Here is a 21,011-nt window from a genome sequence, read left to right on the forward strand (position 1 = left end):
TAGTTAAACGCGGATATAGACGCGCATTTGGGCTTTATCATAATTTTTTGTTTTTAAGATAAGTTTTGATAGTGAATTCTTATCATAAGTTTTAATGTATTTATAATTATTTTTGTGTATTTAAAATTGAGAACTTATGTAAACATATGAATGACAAATATTTTGATGTTGTCATGAATTAGGTTTAATCATGTCAACGTTGTCATCACCTAGTGCGATGCAAGCTGATGAATCAATGAGTACATCCTCAAGTGAGGATGAAACATTGCGTCTTCATAATCGAGATGCATGGCTACGACGAAAAATTAAATGCATGTGTGATTGTTGTCGAGGGTGTATTTTTCGAGCATGTCAAATTGCAATGTCACACCTCAGCTTGTATGGAGAATGGGACCGAGAAAAATCACCAGTATTCATTGTTTTTTTTAACCACTATGATTGCATGTCTATGTTACGGGAATTATATATCAACGTACATGAAACTCCCTTTTGTGGTTGAGTAGGATGCAGTGCCACATCCTCAGATGCTCCCTCCCGGGCATCAAGAGGCTGCAAAACGTCGACGCGAGGAAGCAGAGTCTTCAAGAAGAGTAGAGACTGACGACCATGATAGTAGCCCTTATGAAATGCCCCATCAAGTCGTAGAGGATGAGATTTTCGACAACATGGTACACCATCTATTTTCGCAACCGATTCAGGAAGAAGGTCACTCTACGAAGCCAGATGATCCACTATATGTAGCATCATCTACTCCGTTGTATGAAGGTTGTACGTACTCCGTTCTTCGTGCGTCCCTCGAGATACTTAACTTGCAAACAATTTATGGATGGAGTAATGTCAGTTTGGATGCGTTATTGAACTAGGTATCAATTTAGTTTGGCTTATGAATCATAATATTAATTGTTCTATTTTGAAATCAGACAGAAATATATGTTTGTGGTTTTTTAACTCACTTTTAAAAATATATGTAGGTTATTATCACAAATGCTTCCAAAAGGAAACAAATTGCCAACTAAGAGAGAGCAAGCAAGACATTACTTGACATCTTTGGGAGGCCTCGATTATGTCAAGATCCATGCATGTGTCAATGATTGTGTCTTATTTCGTGGGATTCATGAGTTCGCACGAGAGTGTCCTATTTGTGGCGAATTAAGATACGAAGTGGAGATGAAGTCAATGGATGTGCCTCGTAAGGTTTTGCGACATTTTCTAATTGTTCCACGTATAAAACTTATGTTCAAGTGTAAGTCTATTGGAAAGCTCATGTCATGGCATGCTAGTAATCGTTCAAGTGATGGAAAATAGAGGATCCCTGCAAACACACCGGCATGGCAACATATAGATAATTTGTGGCCCGTTTTCAAAGAAGAGCCAAGAAATTTGAGATTTGGTTTAGGTATGGATGGAATCAATCCATTTGGCATCAAAAGAATATCATACAGTGTATGGCCAGTGGTATTGATGAACTATAATATTCCTCCATCCATGGCCAATTAAAAAGGGACATGTGATGTTGTCCCTTCTGATTCCTGGAAAGCACAAGGTAAAAAACATGGACATTTACTTAGAGCCTTTGATTGAAGAGTTAGAAATGTTATGGGATGGTATTGAGGTGCAAGATACAAGTGCATCTACATCCTCCAGAGATTTCACATTGAAGGCCATATTGTTGTGGACCATGCACGGCTTTCCAAGATACGGAGAGTGTTCAGGTACATGTATATAACTCTATATTTGAAATTCAAGACTTGAATCAATTGCATTTTATTAATTCACTTGTTTTTTCAGGTTTAACCACGTTAGGATATCATGCATATCCTATTTGCGGTCCCTCTCCAGTTTCCTCTAGGCCGACACGTTTAGAGAAGGTTATCTATGACAATCATCATCGATTTCTTCCTATTGACCATCCCAAATATGTTCTCCCTACTAATGGAATGACTCCACAATCTCTAACCATTCGAGATTGGAAGGAGAGATGGATTAATACCAACAGCCACCCTCCACTCGGCATGAGTCGGTAAGAAGTGCATTTCTCTCGATTGACTTTAAAGTATTTAGCATGATGAATTGTTTACATAATATATTATTTGTTTTTTAGGTTCTCTATATTTTTTCGTCTTTTGTACTGGACTGAACTCAAGATCAATCACCTGTTGAAACCCATGCACATATTCAAAAATGTTGTATCTACATTATGAGATCACTTGATAGGGGCTCGTGATTCAGTTAATGTAAGGGAGGATTTACGTAACATTGGTCACATGAGACGAGCCTGGCCACGCACTGGACCCAGAGGAAAGATTGAGCTACCCCAATGCACCTTGGATGTTGTCAAAGAACGAGGAAAAAATAGTGAAGGAACAAATATATAGCTTTCGAACACCCACAGGATGTATGAGATGTCTCAAGGGAGCCTTCATAAAGAAAAAGAAAAGAGGTATGGAGTAACTATCTGGTTTGAGGTCCCACAATCGGCACAAAATGATTCAAGTAAGGGTATCTCTAACCATGAATATAGTAATTAGTGGAGTAACTATGTGTAAACTTTGGGGTATGATGACTTTTTCCTTAACTAATCATTTGATCTATGAATATTGTTTACATCCAGTTCGTACTTCCTATTAGCATATCCCATTGTGTATCCAAAGATGTACGTGATATCATTTACAAGATGGGAGAGCTTGTGAGGTGTGTATACATTGTATTTTTTCATTATATATCTTTGAATTTCCACACAAAAATAAACAATTCTCAAATACATCTTGACAAATACGTGAGCTCAAAGGAAATTGATCCAAACACATTGCAAGATGCTCGAGTATTATCTGTTGAGGTGGTTTGTTTGGTGGAGGAAATTTTTCCTCGATCCATTTTGACTACTCAATTACATTTACTCGTACATTTGATTGATGAGATCGCACTTTGTGGGGTAGTTCACGTAAGGTGGATGTTTTTTCTAGAGCGCTTTATGAAAATCTTGAAAGATTTTGTGAGGCAAAAAGCACGGCCTGAGGGAAGCATGGCTGAGGGTTGGTTAGTGCAATCATCCCTTGTTTATATCTCCAAATATCTTGCTGAAGTGGATCCCTCTCAACCACGACTATGGAAAGATGATGAAGACTTGAGGATGACCTCTATAGTACCTCAAGGAAAAGGAATGAGTAAAGTGCTAACAAAAGAAGAACTTCGTAAGTTAAATAGTTTTTGTGTGCTCAATAGTGATGTAATAAGCAAATGGGTGACACTATATAATGAAGCAAGGGCAAGAAGAAAAAGTGAAAGACAAGAATTTTGCACTAGATATGGACGTAATGTCTCATTTTCAGATCATCTAAATGCGCTCCCACGTCATATTGATATAGATTGGTTATATGAGGAAATGGAGAGAATGGAAAAAGAGGAGGAAATTAATATATCTCAAGAAGAGTGGGAATACGCACGAGGTTGCTTATCAAAGGTGAGACATACTATCAATTAATTTGTTTCTATAAGTTTTATTTTATATAAATAATTGACATGTTTGATCTTTTATCTTTTACCTTTTACTACTAGTGTACATTATTCAATGCACTTTGGTGTGAGGGTAAACATCTTCGAACTCAATGTATAAATGAAAAGAGAAATACCCAAGATTGTGGTGTCCTTGCTCACTTCGAGGATGCCAATGGTACCATGGAAGGTTATTGTGGCTTGATCCAAGATATTCTGAAGCTTGACTTCATACGATTCTTTATATATGTACTGGATGTGAAGTGGTTTAAAGAAGTGGTAAAAAATGGTGAGCATTGCACAATCAAACGTCATCCAAGTGGTTTTGTAATCATTGACTCTACAAAATTTCACCAAAACAAGAATGACACATTAGTACTACCTCAACAATGGGAGCAGGTATATATGCAAAGGCTAATTTTTTTATATGTATACATGTGATACATATACACAATATAATAAGTACTTAAGTTTTTTGCTTTTGTTTTTCAAATACAGGTTGTGTATCATCCAATGATAAACAATAACCGATGGTGGTATGTCATCCCTATATCTAATCGTTCAAAACCAATATATGGTAATATTACCGACATGGAGATAGCAGATGACAATCCAACAATTAATGATGATGTGCATGATGACACCATAATGGATGATATGCGTGATATAGTACAAGATGAACCTCGCGAGGATGTTCAAGGAAAACGCAGAAGAAGACAATAATGTGATTCTCGATGATATTGATGAAGTTATTGAGGAATATAGCAATACATCTGATAGTGGGATAGACTTATTTGTTTCATTACCTCTTGGTAACATAGACCTAGAAGTAGATAGTCATTAGGAGAAATATGGACTCTCTTTTTTGCCCCTTAAGGAGTGAATAAACAAATATAGGCCTAACCAATGAGAGAGCTGGGATTCCAGATTCATGTAACATGAATCTTCTAGCCATATCTTGGACCAAATCTTCCCTCAGCAATAAAATAAGGGAAAAGGGGAGTACAAAGCTGTCACTTCTTGGAAGTTTGTGCCTCGAATTTTCATTTTCTTATTTTTTATGTTTGACTTTTCTTTTCTCCCTTTTCAGTTTCCCCCTCTTTTTTAGGCGGAACTCAAATTTGTCATATCTCTTTCCCCGCTTCTTCTTTCCTGACGAAATTTTACAGCCTCACTGTTTCTTGCCATGTCTGTAACCCTGTAAAATTTCATTTGCTTTGCACAAGCACAGAGAGAGATTCATGTGTTTCATGAGAGCAGAGCTTGTTTTACCAAAGCCCTAAGATTCTCTTCACAAAACTCTACAGGTATATTTTTCTCTTCCATAGATGTTCTATGGTAAAGTTTTATCTCGTTTGGAGAAAACCTGTGCAAGTTATGTGCATTCTCTGACATGTAATTTCTTTTGTTTTGATGCTCTAGGAGTCTCTTACAGTCAATAATAGTGACATTTTGAATACTCAGCTTCTTCTTCAACATCTTAGGGTTTCTCTGTAAACAAAGTTACAGGTATATTGTCTTGTTTTTTTGTTGCTCCACTGTTAAATTTTATCTCGTTTAGACAAAATGTATACAAGTTACATGCATACTGAGATTTCCTTTGTTTTTTTACTCCAAGAATCTCCGAGGGTGAAGAACAATGATTTATTAAGAACTCAACTTCTACAACATCTTTGGGATTTTGAACACTCAACTTCTTCTTCAACATCTTAGGGTTTCTCTGTAAACAAAGTTACAGGTATATTGTCTTGTTTTTTTGTTGCTCCACTGTTAAATTTTATCTCGTTTAGACAAAATGTATACAAGTTACATGCATACTGAGCTTTCCTTTGTTTTTTTACTCCAAGAATCTCCGAGGGTGAAGAACAATGATTTATTAAGAACTCAACTTCTACAACATCTTTGGGATTTTGAACACTCAACTTCTTCTTCAACATCTTAGGGTTTCTCTATAAACAAAGTTACAGGTATATTGTCTTGTTTTTTTGTTGCTCCACTGTGAAATTTTATCTCGTTTAGACAAAATGTATACAAGTTACATGCATACTGAGCTTTCCTTTGTTTTTTTACTCCAAGAATCTCTGAGGGTGAAGAACAATGATTTATTAAGAACTCAACTTCTACAATATCTTTGGGATTTTTTGCAGAGAAAGCCACAGGTATATTGCCATTTTTTACTACTGTTCCATGGTTCAATTTCAACGCATTTGGACAAAGCCTATATAAGTTATATGTATGTGTTGACCCAATATTTCTTTTGTTTTTGTACTACAGGAATCTGTCAGTGAAGGAACAATGGTCTTGCTATAAGTCAACTTCTTGTTCAACATATCTAGGGATCTTTGTGAAAGAAATTACAGGTACAATGTTTCTTTTTTAAATTGATCCATTTAAATTTAATTTCATTTGGATATAACATTTGCAAATTATACACATGTTAATAGGTAACTTTTGTATTTGGTTGTTACAGATGTCTTCACGGAGGAAAAATATCAGTAGCATACTTGTAGTGGAGGTCTTCAATAGGAAAGATAATGGCGGTAATTGGATTTGTGATAAGTATTATAAGTTGGATTGGATTTTGATGCACCCAAGTACTCGAGGGAGTTTCAAGGTCAAGCGCAAGGATGTTGCAAACCCTAGCAAACATTGGAAAGGTAGAATTCTAGAGTTCAGAAAAGTGTTTAATGGCACAAGTGCAGTAACAGAAGTGTTGATTCAACATGTTTATACGCATAAACAAATCTCTGTACACGACGAGAACAACATTGCAAATTATAAACAAAACAGTAAGTTGTTAAATTTTATCATTGATTATTCTTTTGTATCAGAGTTGTTTTTAAAAGTCTTTGCAGTATTCTAATTCAGTCTTGTTTGATTGACAGCTCTATATCCATCGACTTTGCATGAATGGCAGAATGTGGAATGTTTAAGCGGCAAGATACATGTTTGGCATGAAGAGATAGGTTCTTTGATCTATGATAATACCTCTACAAGTCAACTTGCCACTCAAAATATCTTTTTTTATAATTCATTGTATGTGGTAGAAAGCCAGAGATTGCAGCATGTCCCATTGCCGCCATTGTCTAGTGGTGAATGGTTCATTGGTAGCTTGGAGTTGTCAGGAGCTTGCAAGTCGAAGATAAAATCCGACATCAATAGTGCTATGAAACCCACCACAGGCTCCAAAGATGTGCATCTTAATTGGTTTATTCCATTCTCATTGTTTGCACATTTGTTTGGTTCATGTGATGTTTTGAAGAAAACAAAGATTACTTATCAATGCAAGTGTCCATCCGAGGAATGGATGAGTCAGCTATTGGGTGAGTCTTGGGAAGTCAAAAGAACACATTTTGATGAGACGATTGAGTGCAGGGTCAACCAATCTGATATTACATTCAGGTAAAACCTTTTTACTACTTTGCATACCTTGATTTAATTGACATAGGTCTCGCTTAGATGAATTGTTATGTTAGTTGCATTGATCACTTACCATTATTTTTGTTTTTATTACATGTATTTCATTGCTAGACAAACTCTGTGCATTCACTTTCGATATAGAAGATGGCGACTTTTGCGAGGGGAGTGGATCAGCTTGGATCAAGATATCCGAGATGACACACATACAGCGCTCGTAGATGTGGTAATCTTGTGGAGTGGTCATAATCCTTTCGTAGTCAATGCAGAGAGTCATTGGCCCATTTATTTTCTGAGACAAGAAATCCAATTAATGTCTAGTGAGCCCCTCTACAACTTCTATTTCAAGTTAGATAATAGAAAAGTCAGGACTCATAGTGAGCAATCCATGACATGTAAACAATGTGCTTCTCCACATATCCTTGAGATAGTGGAATCCTTGTAAAAAAACTTTATAAAGAGCGAATACATACCTTTTTTGAACTTCTGAGTACTTTAAATTTTAGTTTACTGTGATCCAAGCGTGTGATAATACATACTGTAATTACTCAATCGTGCAGTTAAAAATCATAATTAAATTGCAGGTTAGAGGTCTATAATCTAGAGAATATTGTCTTTGCACAATGATATATTGTAGCGCATCTCTGCTGCTCGTTTATTACATTTTAATATTAAATTGGATCCAAAGGGAATTTCAAGGCCTTTTAGATTTATTTTCTTTAAAAAATTATATATTTTCTCTCGTTAGACTTGAATATACTCAGCGACCCAAACATATTCGAGGATATAATAATGTAGAACGAAGCGTTTGTCTGTATGAGTAATTTTAACAGTGACTTTAAAGTACTGAAATAAAGAAACTAAGGTAAGAGTTTTAATTTGAAACTTTAGAATTAATAACTTTATAAAGAACCTTTATTTAAAACCCTAGACACATAAAAGCTATAACTCCAAACTCATTTTCGCTTTCATTCTCCACTTCCCTACACTTGTGCTCTCATTCCTTCTCTCTTTGTGTGCCATGGCTACCACTCCCGCCTTCGCCGCATGGATCAGTTCCACATGCTACGCGCACATAGGGGACCAGATATACCCTAGGTTTTGCGTGACCTTGAGTCTAGAGAGCTCGCTTTCCGCTGTAGACCCTGACTCTAGTATACTAGCATCGTTTTGTGATGCAGTGAACCCTCTCACTTGCTCTATTCCCGACTCCACTCTCAGGTGGGTTCCCATGGATTTTTTGTATAGTTTGTGTGCCGGATCCAGCCATGCAAAGGTGATAAGTCGAGCCCTGGTGCATGTGGGGCAACATCTCCGCGCTAGAGCAGTGCCCACCTCGTCACAGGACCACGTCACGATGGATCTCATTGAGAGGGATGCCGCCTTTGCCATATATGTTATGTGCACTGAGGTGCAAGAGGACAGTGACGAGGACATCGACGCACCCTCTCGGCCACTATTAGAGTACTTTGAGAGGGAGCCTGAGGAGATCACTCTCGATCTGAGTGTTGAGGCAGCACAGAGCTTGGCCATTGTGCACCCACCTCCCTGCCCTGATGAGATGCCCACGAGCGAAGAGCCACCCCTCTCTTCTCTCCATGCTATCACCATCGAGGGGGTGGAATATCTACTCATGCAGGATGTGCTAGAGTTGTTGGAGCTTAGGGAAGAAGAACTATACTGTATCATGGTGCGTGATGCACCTAGTGATTTCATAGATTTTGATTTACAGGATGCCCCACCACATGTTGATGAGGTGGCTCGTTATGATGGCACGAGCATCGATGACATCTCTGCCATTGTGAGCATCCAGGAGCAGATTGAGGATGCGGCGCCACAGTATTAGATCTCTGATGAGGAGTTCGAGCGGTTGCAGGAAAGCCTTTTTGGTCCTCGACCTGACTATGCAGTGCCTACCCAGGAGAGAGACGAGGGCAGCCCAGTGGCAGGAGCAGACCTGGATGCTCCATTACAGCGGCAGATAGATGATGCAGAGAAGGTAATGTTCTCGGTTTCATATGAAACTTAACCAGTAGGGCCTCTAGGGCATCGGGAGCACACACATGTGTTTTTGTCGGGATCGGGCCCCCAGAAGTACCTTGGCCGGAGGCTCGCGTCTGGGGGCCTTCGGCCAGGGCACTTCTGGGGGCCCGATCCCGACAAAAACACATGTGTGTGCTCCCGATGCCCTAGAGGCCCTACTGGTTAAGTTTCATATGAATATGATTTATATATCTTCAGCACACTCCATGCATAGTGAGTCTGATACTGAACTTGTGTGTTGCAGGAGATTGTCTATATAGATGAGTTTTCATCTAGGCAGGGTGGCCGATCTGGTAGCCAAGGAAGGGTGCAAGACTCGGCATTGAAGGAGTATGTTGGGCAGCTTGTCAACGACATTATTGTATTTCATAAGACATGCTCCCCTGCTTTTGCAGAGAACTTCTTGAAGTTGAGGGCACTAACAAAGGCTGGGCCCTTCAAGACCATCCCGACCAACTCCAGCCTGGAGAAAGTAGTGTTGCTTCGACGTTCGAAGCTTCTCTACTTATTCACGAGTACTAGGTCTGGCCCACTTTTCTCCATAGTGGCCCGTGGCATGGTTGCCGGTGTTGAAGACCCCACTGTCATTAGACATGAACTATTGGGGCAAAATGTATTGTTGCCTATGATCAAGAATAGCTCTGACCATGGGGAGCCTAGCTCCAAGAAGCCTAGGAGAGAATAGATGTACTTATTGCCTACTGATATCGCATCACTGATGTACTGCACTTTGTAATCTTCGCGACTAGGTAATGTCCTCAACGCGCTAACACTAGTTAGCTCTTTGGGATATGTTGCATTAAATTAACCTTTTCTAAACGAGTACCTCTCGGTTTTAGGTGTTTAGGTTTAAACCAATTTAACTTGTCTATTCTTGAAGATAATTATGCTACCACTTCCGTAACCACATGATTCATTGTCTACATGTAAGTTGATTTACAAACCCTAACTTTTCCGTTATAGCCTAATTCAAAATGATCATCCTAACATGCAAACAAGATTCATGCGAAAACATACAGCCTTTTTCTACTTTCATTTTCGAATGAATTTGTTGTATGCAGAATTTACACCACCTTTCGTTGATTTTGAGTTTTTAGGTCACTTGCCTAGAGTTAAATGTTCTTCATGCAATCCTAGCAATTTGCTGCAGTTGCTAATAAGTTTCTTTAAGAATCCTTTCGAAAAAGATGTTCAATAATGCGATATGTTGTTTATTCCTTTCATGCTAAAGTGTACTATCACAATTCCATTTTGTAAAGATGGGCATTAATTAATCTAATTAATGCAATAAACCCACTTGCTAGACATGCATAGAAATCTTTGCTTGCTTTATTTTGTTCGTTTTATTGAAAATACTAATGACCGAATTCTTTCATCGTGATGCTCTTTCCGTTAAATTAGTCAAAGTATTTAAATCGAAAGATGTATCCTATCTTAAAAAATGATCCACGCACAATTGAATTATAACGACGTAAATCAAAATTAGGAAGAAAAATCTAGACTTGTGGTGAAATATCCACATGGATGTTAGGAGACAATCCTCGTGCAATTGTGGCTTGAGCTTTCTTAGGAGCCATCGCGAATGCGGCCTTTCTCTCTTGGATGCGGCTTTGCGAAACTCCCTTTGTAATTCCACCGTCCTTTATAAAAAAAAATTTCCTTCATTTTGTAGAAGCTCCGGTGCAAATTGTATACATGGAAAGGGGTTTAGCACTCGGGCTACTAGGGAGATTGAAGGAAATCCAAGGGCACAAGCTTAATGAGCCTTTTTAAAGGCCTTGGATAGAACCCATGGGAAAGGGGATACTAACTGGACTTTAACGGATTGAAAAACGGGCCAAAGGGTATAAAAGTCCTTAAAAAAGGATATTTCCGTGAAGGGGGGAAAAGAAACCCATGGAAGGGGTTTAAATCCCGGGAAGGGGGGTAGGAAAACCTTTTGAGAGCAAGGCTTATTAAGCCACGGGAAGGGGTCTTTCCTTGAATCCTGAGGGGGGGTAGTCTTAGGATGCACTAGGTGGGCAAAAGGGGCAAAAGGGGCAAAAGGGGGGGGGGAAGGAAGGGGTGTATAAAACCTTAAGAGGGGGTTTTATGTGGGGGAAAAAGGGAGTATGAGGACCCCAATAGGGCTTTGGATTCCAGAGGGGGGGCGGGTTTACCAAACCCACATGGACAAGGGCTAAGAGGAAGCCCACAAGGAGGAATGGGGGGTGTAATGTGAAAGGGGGATTAGGAGGCCCACCCTTGGAAGCTTCCAAGAAGCTTCTAAAGCTTCTGGAAGGAAGCATGTGGCGCTTTTGGGCTAGGAGACGGGCGCAGGCAAACTGACAATTGGCAGTGCGGCTTCATGACTCTTCTTCTTCTCCATGGTAGTGACCAACAACCTGACGACTCCTCCCTCCACTCTTAGTGGCAATGTCTGCAACCTCACGGCCCCCCTCTGGACGGCAGCGATGACCGGCTTCCTACTTCCTCTCATGATCGCCTTCTCAATTTTCAACATCAATGCCTCTCAATTTACCGCCTAAATGCCCATCGCCTCTCCCCCATGGCATAGATTAAATAGGTGAGGGGAGGGGGATCCTCCCTCCCCCACGCGGCATCTCGCATGCTTTCTTCCTTCCCATGGCATCCAACAAGTATCTTGGTGGCCATTACTATTCCCTTCTCCTCCAGCACGACAGTTGGCTGGAGGAGAGAGGGATAACTAAAAAAAAAATTACCATAGTTTTAACAATTTTCATTTGGATTATTTATAAGAGGAGGTTCTCGTGAGGAGTGCGGTGTTAGAGCTCGGAATTGTTACATTCTCTCCCCCTTAGAGGAATCGAGATGTCCTCATCTTGAGATGAACTGGGGGTATTGGTGGTTGAGAGTGCTTTCATCTATCCAACTGGCATCCTCTTCGGGATAATCTTTCCACTGGATGAGGTATTCTCTCAAGGTTCTGGATCTCAGTTGTCTCTCCCTAACATTTAAGATCCTATCAGGCCTTAGCTCAAGGACTCCTTGACTAGGCATTACAAATTGTCGGTCATCAAGTACATGGTTGGGATTAGGTACATACTTCTTTAAATGGCCGATATGGAATACATTATGAACCTTTAGGTTCTCAGGGAGTTGCAGCCTATAAGCATTAGGTCCTAGGCACTTGAGGATCATGTATGGTCCACAATACCTTGGAATTAGCTTCTTGCAATCTCTTAAGGATAGGGAACTCTTCTTTGGACATACACGAATGAAGACCATGTCTCCTTCTTGGAAGATTCTATATTGACGCTTTAAATCCGCGTATGCCTTCTGCCTATCCTTGGCAACTTGGATGTCCTGTCTTATTGACTTTATTTGGTCATCCATCTCTTCCAACATCTACCTTGAAGGTTCAACCCTCGAGGTTGGATCTGAGAAGTTTAGGGGGCTTCGACAGTCATGACCATACAATGCTTGAAAAGGGGTCATCTAAATGCTTTGTTGGTATAAAGCATTGTAGGCGAATTCAACCAAAGGCAAGTATTGAATCCACCTTTTTGGCTCACGAATGACACCGGTGTGTCCTAAGCATATCCTTGATAACTTGATTGACTCGCTCTGTTTGGCCATCCGTTTGGGGATGGTAAGCTGTGCTAAAGTAGAGTTAAGTCCCAATGGCTTCAAAGATAGCTCTCCAGAAGTGTGATGTGAAGAGAGAATCACGATCACTAATGACTCTTCTGGGTAGACCATGTAGCTTGAATATCTCCTTGATAAACAATCTTGCGATATCTGAGGCTTTATAGTTTGTATTTACTAGAACAAGGTGTGCAACCTTAGTCAACATGTCAACCACAACCATGGTGGAGTTGTATCCTCCCTGAACTTGGGATAGGTCAACAACAAAGTCCATACTGATGAATTCCCATTTCATTTGGGGAATGTTAAGTGGTTGTAACTTCCCTGGCATCTTGACATGTTCGACTTTCATACGTTGCCAAGACAAACACTCGGTGACATATTTGAGAACATCACCTTTAAGCCTCTCCCAATGGTAGTTCTTCCTAACTGCATTGAGAGTCTTGGAATAGCTAGGATGTCCTGAGAAAGGGGAATCATGAGCTTCCCACAATATCTTCTGCTTAAGTAACTAGCTTGCCGGTATACATAACCTTGTTCTATAGTAGACAAGTCCACTATTAATAGAGAATTCATGATATTTAGCCTGCAGCTTTTTGTCCTAATCCTTGATAGAGATCTCCCTTAGCATCTTTTGATAGGTTGGATCATGGCATGCTTCCTCTCCAGCTAATTCAAGTATTGGATTGTTTGGCATAAATACCTTTGTAGCTAGAGATCTAGCTGTTGATGGGTTTTGCAAGATTAGAGAATTAAGGAATGCCTTGCAATTGAGTGCATCGGCAAGTACATTCTCCTTTCTAGGTCGGTACTTGATTTCAAAGTCATACTCCTCCAGCACTTCAATCCATCGGCGTTGCCTCATGTTGAGCTTGTTCTGGGTAAAGATCCACTTGAGAATCTTATGGTCAGTTACTAGTGTAAACTCATTACCCAACAAGTAGTGTTTCCAAAGCTTTAAAGCATGGATGACAGTTAACAATTCTAGATAATGGGTAGCATAATTCTTCCCATGACTCTTCAGTTTCCTTGAAGAGTAGGCTACCGGATGACCTTCTTGCATGAGCACACATCCTAAGGCAAGTGTGCTAGCATCAATTACTACCTCAAACTCCTTGCTGAGGTCTAGAAGTTTTAGGATAGGTGCTGATGCCAAACTTTGCTTCAATCTATCAAAGCTAGTTTGTTCGGGAGTAATGCAATGGATGCTTGCTTCTTCAATAAGTCCGTTAGAGGTGCTGCAATTAAAGCATAGTTTTTGATGAAGATCCTAAACCATCCTGTCAATCCAAGAAAACTGTATATTTCTTTGACAGTTGTTGGTATTGGCCATTCTAGTACATCTTTGACTTTGGCTGGGTCTACTGAGATTCCTTCTACTGATACGATGAATCCTAGATATTCAATCTGATGCTTGAAGAATGCACATTTCTTTATCTTAGCGTACAACTTATGTGACCTCATTGTCTCAAGGACAATCCGAAGTTGGGTCTCATGATCTTCCTCCTGTTTGGAATAGAATAAAGTCTCCTCGAAGAAGACGAGCACGAAGTCATCAAGATATGGCCTAAAAATATCCTGCATTAACCTGTTGAAGGTGACAGGCATATTAGTAAGCCCGAATGTCATAACTAGGAACTCAAAGTGCCCATACCTTGTGTTGAAGGCCGTCTTTGGGATATCTTCGTCCTTGATTCTTATCTGATAGTAACCAAACCTGAGATCAATCTTGGAGAAGATCTTTGCATCTTGAAGATGATCAACAAGCTCATCTGTTCTAGGAATAGCACTACAAGGGTACACATATATAGCGACACTAAGTAGTGACGTTTTTTTTCGGCGTCGGTATTAGCGTTGGTATGCATGTCTCTAAAAACGTCGGTATTTGCATCGCGGATACCGACGCCAATAGCGATGCAAATACCGACATTTTTAGCGACGCGGATACCGACGCCAATAGCGACGACTTACTGCGGCAACATTTTGTCGAAACCCGAACGTTTCTTTCATATGAGCATATAAGCGTGCGAAGGTGGAGAGAAAGAGAAAGGGAGGTGAGCAAGGAAGCAAGCCGTGAGCCGCATGCGAGGAGAGGAGCGTCGCCCGCATGAAGAGGTCGTGGAAGAAGAAGAGAGCACGACGGTATGCCCTGTTTTGGTTTCTTTACAATTTTTGTTTTACTTTGCAATGTAGGTTAGAAAGTATTGGTTTGTCTTGGATCTTTGTGTTGCTTTGTGTTGCTTTGCAATGTAGGTTAGGAAGTGTTGAAAGAGAGAGAAATAGAAGGGAGTGTTTTCAAAAAAAAATTTGTGTTGGTTTTTATTCTTTGCAATGTAGGTACGAAAATGTATGTGTGTGAGCATAGTTTAGAGCCGACCTCAAAGATAGATAAGTCTAGAGTCGAACTCAAAGAGATAGGTATGAAAATTTAAAAAAAAAGACCTGAAATATATATAGTGGAGTGGTCCCAATATACAATATAGAATTGTTATTAAATTATCATTCCATTACATCGAAGTCAAGATGTCTAGCACTCATGACCAACATGGTGGTGATCGCGAGGCTTGGCTCAATCAACGTGTCCCCTGTCCATACACACAATGCAAATTGGCCATTCGTCAGAAACGTCGTTTGTCCATAGAGCATGTGCAATGGTATGGAGAGTTTCGAGTTGAGATAATCGACCAAGCAGTCTTGAATTACAAGATTGTCATAAGTTCTCTCTCATTACATACTATATGACATGTAATTGATTTAAGTATAACAGTTTGGGGTTATCTTAGAAGTTAGCTCCTTAACGTCCTTTACAGGGTCAGGGCCATGTCGATACATTGCAATCTGCAGAACTCTTGCGTACAGTAAGACGGGTTCGTTCACACTCTATAAAAATGCCGTCCGAGATAACTAACTGTCTCATAGAAGGTGATAACTCTCAACCCCCTTCTATGGGTGAGAATGCTGGAGACATGGACGATCCTCCTGCTTTTTTGGAGCCCGAATTAGAGGACATGATCGAATCATTGCTTCCGACGGAATTGGAATCCCAAGATCCTTTAATTGTGGAGGCTGCCATTCCATTGTATGATAGGAGTCGGGTATCCCGTTTGAAGACACTTCTTGCATTGTTGAGCATACAAACAAAGTATGGATGGAGCGATGCGAGTGTGATAGAGCTATTCAGGTATATTATGATGTGTATGATTCTTTATTTAAAGCCATTAAAATGTGCTATGTAGTACTCTAATAACGTGCTTCATTGCAATTTGTAGAACGTTGAAATCTTACATTTTGCCTATCCAAAACACGATGCCTGAGTCTCGTGATGATGCAAGACAAGTGCTGTGAAAGCTAGGCATGTATTATAATTGCATTCATGCTTGCCCCAATGATTGTGTTCTCTTCCGGGGAGAGTTTGAATTGTTGGACACATGTCCCAAGTGTGGTGTGGACAGGTATCGAAATGACTTGCAAGGGCAGTCTGTTTCACAAAAGGTTTTGAGGTACTTTCCACTGATACCGTGTGTTTGTCACATTTTTCGGACCAAGAGTTTTGCAAATTTGACTACATGGCATGTGGAAAATCAATCCACTGATGGTGTACATCGTACACCAGCTGACTCAGAAGCATGGCATCACATTGACGAGACTTTCCCTGACTTTGCAAAGGAGGTGAGGAATCTACGATTCGGTCTTGCCATGGATGGGGTAAATCCTTTTGGTTTACGTTCCACCTCCTATAGTGTATGGCCCGTGGTCCTTGTTAACTACAATATACCGCCATGGCTTTCCACCAAGAAAGGACACCTTTTGCTCAGCTTGCTTGTGCCTGGATGATACAAAGTCAAGAATATGGATGTCTACCTCTCTCCACTGATTGATGAGCTAAAGGAGTTGTGGGAGGGAATTGTAGTGGAGGACATGAGCAAACATATTGGTAGGTGATCCGTAACTATAAGGGCAATTCTTATGTGGATCATGCATGACTTTCCAGGTTATGGAGAATGCTCTGGTAAAGCGTGTTTTCTTATTTTGCTAGTTTTCTTTGAGCGATGTTGGGGTTATGACATGCCTCATTGTACATGTGTGTTCTGCAGGGCTAGTCACGTCAGGTTACCATGCATGTCCTCTTGTGGACCAAGGTTGGATTCTCGTATGTCAAAATCTATGAAGAAGATGGTATTTGAGGGACATCGGGCTTTTTTGCCAAAGGTTCATGTCATAAGAGAAGGATTTCTTGGTCGCCCTCCCGCAAGAATGAATACACTGAGCTGGTTTGATTGCAGGATGGTGGACCAAGACTCGCTTCCCAGTGGAATGCGACGCTTCTCAATTTTCTATGAGCTGACTTATTGGAAAAAACTAAAAATTAACCACCTTTTAGATCCCATGCACATTTTTAAGAATGTGGGTAGCTTGCTATGGGATCACCTCACTGGGCAGCGAGACACACTAGGAGCGAGGATGGATTTGAAAGCAGTGGGAAAGATGGAACCATATTGGCTTGTAAGTGGTGTCGACGGTCGAGTGCAATTGCCGCGCGCTCCTTGGGCTTTGTCTGGCAATGAAGTGTGACGAGTAAAGGAAAACATCAAGTCCTTTCACACGCCAACTGGCCTAATGCGTTCTCTCAAGACAACATTCACAAAGGATGACCAACTGACAGGACTCAAATCCCATGATTGGCATAAGATGTGTCGGTATGTACGGTATGAGGCTGCGTATGGCATGATTCTGCATATTAGATTTCAGAATCTCAGTTTGTTTATACACTATTAATTACATGGTTTTCATAGTTCGTATTACCGATCGCAATCACGGGGTCTCTGACATCGGAGGTACGGACATCTCTATAGAAATTGTCTGAGTTGGTTCAGTTTGTCTCCCAAAAAGAGATTCACACATCATCGATTGAATCCGCGAAATGCATGGCAATAGAGACTGCTTGTCTTTTGGAGAAGTATCTTCCCACTAGCATGCTCACGATACAAACCCACCTTCTAGTGCATATTGTAGATGAATTGCAGGTTGCAGGTCCAGTCCAGAGTTGATGGATATTTTTCCTTGAACGGTTCATGAAGACCTTAAAGGGATTTGTGCGACAATGGGCTCATCGTGAGGGTAGCATGGCTGAAGGTTTGTTAGTGTCGGAGGCCTTCGTGTACATTTCTGAGTGGTTGTCCATTATGGACCGGGACAAAGGCTTGATATGGTCACTTAAGGAGGATGATTGTCTGAATGGAGATGTCCTAGTGGAAAATGGAATAGAGAAGAAGATGGACACATCCATGGAGTCCAAGGTGAACCGATTTTGTATGATGCATAGCGCTATGATGGAGAAGTGGCTGCAACGGTATGAGGATGCTCACGCTGAGCGAGAGTCTGCAAGTTCTGACTTTCGAAGCAGTACGCGGCAATGGCCCATTCGATATCCGAAGGGCTTAGAGGAGATGCCTCTACTCATGTCCACTAGATGGCTACATGAGGCCCTAACAAAAGCATCTCAAGATGGAGAAACAGTTACTGAAGAAGAGTGGGACTTCTCACGTGGATGCAATGCCAAGGTATGGATGCAATCCCAAGAAATTACAATCTATACTGCAAATCACAACTAATGTACTTGTTCTTCTCCCAGTATAAGGTCCATAGTGCAGCATGGTCACATGGGCGACATTTTAGAGTAGAGCACATTGACAAGTTACACTCGACAATGGACTGTGGAGTGATGGCAATGTTTGAGCAGGAAAGCCGACGACATGCCACAGATCCAAACCGTGTAGTTGCAGAGATGGAGTATTTCAGATGTTTACAGAGTATCCTTGCAGTGCACTATCGAAGTTTCTCCGTGACCATATTTGATGTGCAATGGTTCAAGGTTACTCTCAAAGGAGTAGGTGTAACTGTTCGGCGAGGGCCAAGTGGCTTTGTTGAGATTGACTCAACGAAGAAGTGGACCGATTTGAGTGATACATTTGTTTTGTCAAATCACTGTGAGCAGGTAAGAGTCCCTAATACTTGATGCGCTTTAGCAATCTCAAAGTGGACTTTTATACTAATCGTAATATGGATCAAGTCGTCTTTTTCCCTAATCCGCAACAACCTCAATGGTGGTATGTCATTCCCATGACATCTAGGAGTATCCCCGTGTTTTCTAGAACCCCTGTACCGATCGTAGAAGAGACATCTTTAATAGTGGCAATGAGAGAAGGCATACAAGAAACTAGGATGAACTGCCTGGAGGACCAAGACATCTCACCTACGGAGATAGAGGAGATAGAGGATGGGTTTTTTGAAAATGAAGCAGAGTTCTCATTTTGTGGAGAATTTTGTATAGATCTCCCGGTGTATACTGAGCTATGTCAAGATGAGATTGTGGAACCCTAAACAAAAGCGACTCGATCAAAATGTTCCTCCCACTACAGCAATGCCAGTTTTTGCAAATCGGTTAGAACAGTTTGTATGTTTTTGGAGTATGGTGTTTTGTATTATCTAATTTTTATTATTATTTTAAAATGAAGTCTTGCAAATTAAGTCTTAGTTTTATTATGTCTTGCAATTCATTATCTAATTGACTTATTTTTCCTTATATGTGTAGGTTTAGGATTTGGGTAGGGACGACAGGATGAGTCGAGATTTTACAGATGACGACATTGATGCGATGCTAGTGCGTTTCTCACCGGAGCAGCTAGCACGGGTCAGAGATAGAGCCAATGCATAGCTTTCCCGTTCCACCTCAACACGATTGGCAAACTCTAGACGGCAAACTCTAGACGGTCCAATGCTTCGGTCTCCAGTAGACATAGTCGCAGGTCTCGCTTTGCTTCAGAGTCACATGATCGAGGAGAAGGTAGCTGCTGTTGTGGGGACACGGATGCAGTCTCTCCCACTCACATTGCCACCAGGGAGTCGACACCGTCTTTCACTAGTGGTGGCGGGAAAACGTCTACTACTCCCACTCATTCACGCACCCCACCGATCACTCCCAGGGCCGACAAGAAGTACACGAAACCCACTCCTTCAGGTATGTATTTTCGCAGTAGCACTTATCAATTCAAGTTGTGTTTGACACATTTGTATTAATTTCATGAAAGTACCCCTTTGCAAAATCTTGCAAGTTACTTGTATCTCATAGATAAGGCCTCTGGCCATTTATACATGAATGATGATGAAAAAGTTATCATCTCTAGGATGCATGAGTTGTCCCAACAAGTATTTCAGCACAACATTACAGACAAGTGGAAGGAGATTCCAGATGCCAGCAAGGAGTACATAATCGATACATTGTATCGAGAGTTCCCTCATCCCTCTAGCAATGATAGATTTTCGAGAGGGTGGATGATGACGCGTATGCGTGACTATTAGTCCCATAGGCCGTCTGATGCACGCGAAGCAGTCAAGTAGGGCAAATCGAAGCCGAAGTGGCCGGATACTGAGGACTGGAGTAATCTCCAGGATGAGGTGACATCCACTCTAGACAAGTAGAAGCAGCACAAGGATGCAACAAAGGCGCGCTTGGACACAGGATCGGTGCATCACCTTGGTAGCAGCAGCCACACAACATTCGTGGTAACTTTTATAAGTATTAATAGGGTAGAGTACTCTAATTTAATGACATCCATGTTGATGCATGTATTTCGAACATGAATCTCAAGTACGTTGTTTTTCAATGTTTGTGTGCCAAAGCAAGGTTTTACGAATCCCGACCTGACTGCACTAGAGGTGACATACGGGGAGAAGCATGGCTTGAGTACCCTGATCGAGAAGCTCTATGCTCGCGGAGGACCGGTAAGTAGTAATAAATATCATTCTTAATTTGAAAAATCTGTCATTATATGTCAGTTTGTATTTGGTACTCACAATTATATATGTATTTGCTGTTGCAGACTCCCTTCGATATGCCACTACAACGAGAGAAGTTTTCTGATGCAGATGAGTCGTAGAGAGCAGATTAGGCTACATAGGATTACTCCCCATCTTGTATTATGTAAGGCCTTATGGCCTCTATCCTCCATATGTAATAGAAAAGTATATATGATTCAGACTTCTATGTTGTAGCATGACTCCATATTTGCTTTGTACCACCTGCACTTCTCAATTTAAGTTCTGTTATTTTCTTTATCAATGCAGTGCACATTTGTGTTAATTAATGTCATGAAAGTACTCATTTGCAAACTCTTGTCATTATTTGGGATTGATTGTCTAACTTCTTTGACAGCAGGAATTGTCTCTTAGCCTTGTGTGGCTCTAACTATGGCAGGGCTGCATCTGCAGCTCTGCTACAAAAAAATTTTATTCTCTGTAACTGTCGGTATCAGCATCGGAAAATAATTCTGCAATCGTCGGTACTAGCATCGAAAATTCTCTGCAACGGTCGGTATTAGCGTCGCTAAATACCGACGATTTTGTAGCGACACTAATACTGACAACGGGGATATTTTTTATGTATAAAGAAA

General features: G+C 40.8%; 1 pseudogene; it reads left to right on the forward strand.

The window, feature by feature from the left end:
- Positions 1-15,557: 15,557 nt before the first annotated feature.
- On the forward strand, positions 15,558-17,337 carry LOC148040725 (uncharacterized; annotated as a pseudogene).
- The last annotated feature ends 3,674 nt before the right edge of the window (positions 17,338-21,011 follow it).

The sequence above is a fragment of the Lygodium microphyllum genome, chromosome 2 (assembly GCF_053477565.2).
Source record: "Lygodium microphyllum isolate KBCC chromosome 2, Lygodium_microphyllum_v1.1.10, whole genome shotgun sequence".
In the NCBI taxonomy this organism is placed as follows: Eukaryota; Viridiplantae; Streptophyta; class Polypodiopsida; order Schizaeales; family Lygodiaceae; genus Lygodium; species Lygodium microphyllum.